This window comes from Bactrocera tryoni, chromosome 5 (assembly GCF_016617805.1).
Source record: "Bactrocera tryoni isolate S06 chromosome 5, CSIRO_BtryS06_freeze2, whole genome shotgun sequence".
NCBI classification, from domain to species: Eukaryota; Metazoa; Arthropoda; class Insecta; order Diptera; family Tephritidae; genus Bactrocera; species Bactrocera tryoni.
Genome location: NC_052503.1, coordinates 6,349,282 through 6,355,996, shown reverse-complemented (window position 1 = coordinate 6,355,996; position 6,715 = coordinate 6,349,282).

Below are 6,715 nucleotides of genomic sequence, written 5' to 3'. Positions count from 1 at the left end.
TCCTCGGTAAGGCTGTAAGGTTTGCTGTATGGAAGAAGATGAGGTGAAAACAAATCAACACTTCCTTCTTGACTGTCCCACGTTTGGTATGTCAAGACTTAAACACTTGGGAGCGCATACCTTCACATATCCCACCGAAATGACGGGAGTTGAAATTAAACGCCTACAAAAAACTTGAATTTTTTTTAAAAACGACGTCAAGTAGAGGCCTCAAAAGTGGTACTTGACAACCCAGCGGACACTCGTCAAACGTGTTATTACCGGTGACGAGACCAGGGCTTATGGACATGATGTCGACTGTCGTTTATTCAATAACTCCCTCCAAAGATGAGTCGAAACAAAAAAAAAAACAAAAAACAATTTTGCTAAAGGCACTTAATTCCCTCCAAGCCGACCCTCACAAAAACTCTATAAAAGATTTTATCTTTTATAACGTTAGCATGCTTATGGTGTCTCAAAAGAGGCCTATTTTGACGACAATAATAGAAATTGTTATTAAGATACGAGAAAATATAGTTCTTTTGGTCAGTCAGTGGAATTAGGATCGTTTTCGGCTTAGAATATCTACTATTAAATACTCTTTTCTTGAGACTATCAAGTAGAGAATGCTAGTTATACTTCTCACGAGCATACATATTCCAGTATTATTGGTTGCTACTTGGATGCGAGGTTTTAGTAGTATTACGAGAAGTTTTCCCAACCAGTCGCACAAAGTATCACTTATTTAAGTGTAAGGAATGTGTGCGTACTTGCACTTTCCAAAGCGATGCTGCCTGCTGTGTTGTTTTGGCACAGAGAGCTGCATCATTCACTTTATGAATGAACTCGTTGCTCTCTTGCGTCTCTTGTTGAATGAAATTGGTTAAGTTGTGTTTTATTATTATTGCAGCCATTGCTTTTGTTGCTGTTATTGCCGCCTTCAACATTGCTCACCGACATGTGCATTCATGTTTCATCTTGTCAGACACTTTTAGCTAAACTACTTTGTCTTTTGTGGCAATGAGTTCATGTAGCCAGCAAGCAACGGTGTTGTTATTATTTTGTTGTTGTCGTTGCTTGCATTTTATTTTGATTCCACCGCTTTATGCTGAACGTGACGCAGTGCTGCCCACAATCGCCGCGCTACTCTTCATCCTTGAGTTTCGCCGTTGCGCCTTTGTGATGGCAAGTGAACACTTTTTATTTCCACACACTTCCATACATACATACATAGCTATGTACCGTTGTGCTTTTATGAATGTGTTTCCATGTGTTTACAGCCATGCTTCGCTTGCCCCTCTTCAAGTAGGCATGTGATATTATTGTTGTTGTTAGCGTACTATTTACCTTCCCTTGCTTTTTGCTTGCTTTGCTTAATAAAACAACAAAAAAAACGAATAAAAAACAGCAACAACAGCTATAAAAATATTTTTAATGTGAGGTGCTCTTAATTTTGTAGGTTAAATGAGTTTGCTTTATGGATGTGAAACAATAAAACGCACCGCTTTGATAGCAGCATGTGTAATAACTACAACAACATATCCATGAACACGTGCATGTAGGTATGTATGTGTGTGTGTGTACATGTATGCAATTACATTGCGAAAACTGTTGGCAAGACTTAAGTGATTTGGTTTTATGTAAAACATGTTTCTTTTTCGAGTTTGTTTGGGGTGTAAAATGTATGAGTGGGTATATGTTTACCGTTAGTAAGCCGTTAGAGCTATGAAAGCTAAAAATTTTAATTTATTCAATGCCTGAATCACAAGCCTTGATGTTGCTTCTTTGGATACCAATTCGCCATTTGTGGTGCGTGATGAGGGGCAAATTTAGTAAAAAATAAAAAAGGAAACATTTTCTTCAATTTTTTAAAGGTTATACTTTTAGAAATTTCAAATATCTCAAATCGTAGACTTTTCAAAACTGCATTTTTTTAATTTTCCTGAGTGATTACTCGGTGAAAATGATCCGATCACTATCAATTATTTTCTACATGTGCTCCATTCAATGACCTACCAGTGTTTAGATCTACATAATAAAATCAAGTTTTCGCAGGCTTTACTTCGATTCTGACAAAACAATGAAACTTATTCGAAATCTGTAGCCTATTACCGAATCACAAAACATCTCTGCATAGACATGAACTCCTCGGAAGAAATTTTTTGTTTTCTCTCAATCGATTTTAGCTTATAACGGGCGATCCATGAGGGTACTTTTTTCAATAGTTGTTTTTGACAGATCATGCATGAGACGTGTCAAGCTGTAATGTTATTTTCATTATTATTCGGCAATATTCGACTGAATAGACCACGTCCAGCACGCTGTAGCTGAGAGTGTATACGAAGGTCGTGGAGAGTCGATTCAGTGCAGTTCACAGGACCTGGGACTGACGTATGAAATGAAAGCGTTGAAAATACAGCTTGTGCAAAAACTGAAGCATCTCAAACTTCTCAAGCGACATCACATCGCTCTATGAGCTCTTAAAGAGTTCTAAGAAGACATTTTCGAGCCAATAAACAAGCAAAATTGCCGCACTTGGGACGAAGAGCAACCTGAAGAGATTCAAAAGCTGTCATTTCATCCAGATTAAACAACGGTTTGGTGTGGTTTGTGGGCCGGTGGAATCATCGGTCCATATTTCTTCAAAAATGATGCCGGTAAGAACGTAACTGTCAATGGCTACCATTATCGCGCTAAGATAACCGACTATTTGACTTCCCTCCCACACATCGCATCAATCAATGGATTTATTGAGAACACACTTCGGTCCAGTCGATTGGCCACCAATATCTTGTGAAATCACACCGTTAGACTCTTTCCTGTAGGGTTTTGTAAAGTCCAAAGTCTATCTCGCTTCGATTCTGGTCTTGAAGCAAAACATCACGGGTGTCATTCGCCAGTTAACAGTCGAAATGCTCGAACCGGTCATGAAAATTTGAACTCAACGGATGAACCATCTGAGACGTAGGCGTGGCCAACATTTCAAAAAGAGAATCTTCAAAAAAATAAATGCCAAAGAATGTTCAAAGTTTCTGTGTTTTTCTTGAAAAAAAAAAAAAAACAGAGAGCTCGAAATGTATACCTCTTTAGAACATGGTAAAGCATTTTCCTTTTCTTAAATTTTTAAATTTTTCTTAAATTGCCATTTTCGAATATTCCAAAAACCTTCTTACCTTATTACTATTATATTATGTAAACAAACAATTTTTTTGTTTGAAGGTTTGGAAGCTGAATTCTATTGCCGAAAATCGACTACGTCGCGCGGGAGTACTGGGTACCTTCACGGGCGCGTTAAGAGTAGAGTTTTGAAAAGAAAAAAAGAAGAAAATTAATGACTCAAATTAAAGAAAATTTGTGCAAATATTATTTATATTTTTTTCTGCAATCCATCGTCAAATATAAGTTCGAAATGTTCCATATATAATAGCGCAAATATATATATATGTACATATGTAAAATATCAAGACTGGTAGTGAAGGCAGTGGCGATTCTGCACTTTATCTGCCAGCTGGCAGACGCAATATTCGTGTAATGAAAAAAGAAACGGAACTACATGAACCTGTGTTTACCCAATTATTTATTTATTGTCATATTGTTGGCGCTTATATTTATGTATAAGCCAATTAATATGAAAGAATTCCGATTCGAACTGATTCATAGTGCGAGTGTCGACCTTTCGAATGGGTTTCCCAATGAACAGTCATATCTGGTTAACGTCATCCGCAATGCCACGACATACTTACACACATACTCATGCATAAACATATGTATGTATATGGGTGTACGAACGTTTGGCGCAGCGTCGTTGATTTGTGCGTTTACATTTGCCATTTACCTCTAATAACTTAATGCTAATGTTTATTTATTTCGGCGTTGCGTTGTACTCGTTTATAAAAATTGTGGCTCATTTATCGGTAAATATTTATTTGCGCTGCTCTACATACACGCGCGCACACACACACATTAATGATGCATAAATTTTCGCTATTCATGCCAAGGTGTTCGGAGCGCGAAAGTGTTCACACGCCGCCTTTTGTGTTCGCCGGGTCAACTGTCAATATTACTAATACGCCCCGCACACGTCATCGCCGAACCGGTTATCTGCTCACATTTGCATACGAGCGTTATTCGCTGTAAGCGTGCGGTATGCGCGCGGTTGTTGTTGGCCATTCGATGGCTTATCTCTTGACGGATTGCACCTTACTCATAGGCCTCGCCATCGTCATCATCACCGTGCTCATCACGAGCATACGTCGCCGGCATTCCAAAGTGATTCATTTTGGGGTATGTGCGTGTGTGTGCAAATTTCATAATCGCTGGCGCTGGCGCCGACACCGGCACGAGCACAGAAGCAGGTGTGATTGCATTCCAATGTGAAATTCATTCAAGAATCAGGTATTTTCTCGTATCACTCTCACGAAGCTGCTGTGAATAGGTTAGGCGTTTGTTGTTGTTGCTGCATGCCTGAACCCATCTGTATAGATCTCAATAATAAATGTTGTGAATGGCGTATATTTGTAACAGTAACATTGTATTGAAAGCGGGGTGATTTATGGGCGTTGTAAATCACTCAAATTTTGGGGAAAAACTTCCCTTTCAATAAAAACATAAAATTTGTATAATACTTAACCTAAAAGTAATTCGTTTGTAGTAATAGCAATGTTGTGTTTGTGGCTTGCAAAGGCATATTGTTCTGGAAATTTGAAATATTGCGCAAACCGATAACAAGCGCTGTTGGGATGGATTAAAATTTAAATCGAGCTTAAAGGTTTTAGCTGACTCAACCAAACTTGCTTGAGAGATGTGTTCTTGGCACTTCTACAAGCAGTAACATATAATGTAACGGTTATGTTGAAAATTACTAAAATTATGGTAACTCACTGAACAATTTCCCCACAAGCATTGAATTTCACAACCAAGATTTTGTGGGCAGAGCTTATAAGAGTAGGAGTAAAATTGGGCGTCCTACTTGATTAGCGTAGATACGGCTAACGCGGTTAGTAGCCGAGCTTATAACAGAGCGTTAAGGTCGTTCTTTTCTTTTCGTTGTTCGGCACCAATTGAGATTCCAGCGAACCAGGTTCTTCCACCTGGTCTTTCCAACGGAGTGGAGTGGCCTTCCTCTGCTTCCCACCGGCGGGTACTGCGTCGAATTTCACTTTCAGAGTTGGAGTGTTTTCGGCCATTCGATGAAATGACCTAGCCAGCGTAGTGCCGTTCTTAATTCGCTGACCTATGACCAATGTCGTTAGAGTAACTTTTCCGCAGAGCCTTTCTCTCGAAAAACTCGTAACTTCGACTCCGCCAGGTGTTGTTACCATCCATGCCACTGCACAATATATCACGACCGGAATAATGCGACTTATAGAGTTTGGTTTTGTTCTTCGTGAGACATCTCCTCAATTCATTGCAAAGCAGCACCTGCTGCCAAGCTGCCATTCTGTGTTGGATTTTCGAGGCTGACATTGTTGCTGGTGTCATATCTGGTTCCGCAGATAGGCGAAATTATCTACTAATTCAACCTTAAGACTGTCAACAGTAACGTGTGACCCAAGTCGCGATGACTATTTGTATGAGGACAGGAGATATTTCTGTCTTGCTTTTGTTGAATTTCTGGGCCTTAAAGCCACAGTGATAAGGTCCAAACTAGTTTGTTGACGGTGGGCTTTAAATCTTATTTGGGATGTTGAAGAGGCTGTCCCACGGTAGTTGCTGTCGCAGATTGTGGGGTTCTTTCGTTTTTGTGGATTGGGCAGAGCACAATTAAATTGCAATCGTTGGGCTGCATTTTGTCGTCTTCGCCGTGCTTGAATAGCTCGGCCAGCAATCCATCGGCCCCGCCACTTTGTTGTTCTTCAGACGGGTAATTGGTATTCGAATTTCTTTATGGTTGGTTATCGTCATCGATTGGAATTCGCCATCTCCTGGTATTATGCCTTCGCTGCCATTCAGCCGGCTGGAGAAATGTTCCTCCATATTTTAGTATCATCTGAGCATCAGTCTCTCGATCACATATATGGGTTCTAGAAGAGTATGATCCAGTCTTGAAACTTGAGTATGTTCCAGTCCCCATCTTTTCGTAGAATTTTCGAGCATTAAACCTGGTGGTCAGCTTGTTAAGGTCTGCAAATGCGTCTCGCTTTCAACTTCAACAATGTTCGTCCACCTTTAGGTAAAATTCAATATCTCGAGAACTACCCGACCAATTTTAACCAAATTACATTTGAGGTTACTCAAACATTCCTCTCTTACACTGTTAAAAAATCGGACAACAATCATGCCTGCTTCCTATATGACACAACTTTTAAGCTACAACCGATTCTTTCACTTTACGGTGATACAAACCATATACTTATGAATATATCGAGATAAAAAAATGTTGAAATCGGTCTCTAACTTTTACAAAGCCGCAGACAACAAATATCTGGGCTCCAGTGATTTTGGCGAACTCATCGGTCAATATATGTGTTCTAGTATAAAATACGTGGATAATATTTTTTTAATGAAAAATAGGTAAACTTGGGTCAATATTCATAACTCCCATATATCTAATATATAAATAATATTTTCAAACTTTCGGTATTATTACTTATATCGGCCAATATGTGAGTTATTTTAATAAAATTTTGCATATTTTTCCTATAACGCTACATATTTGTGTTTATAATTATAGACCCCATACTAACAGGCATGTATTACCATCAAGAGTATGTTTACACTCGAACTTAGCCCTTCC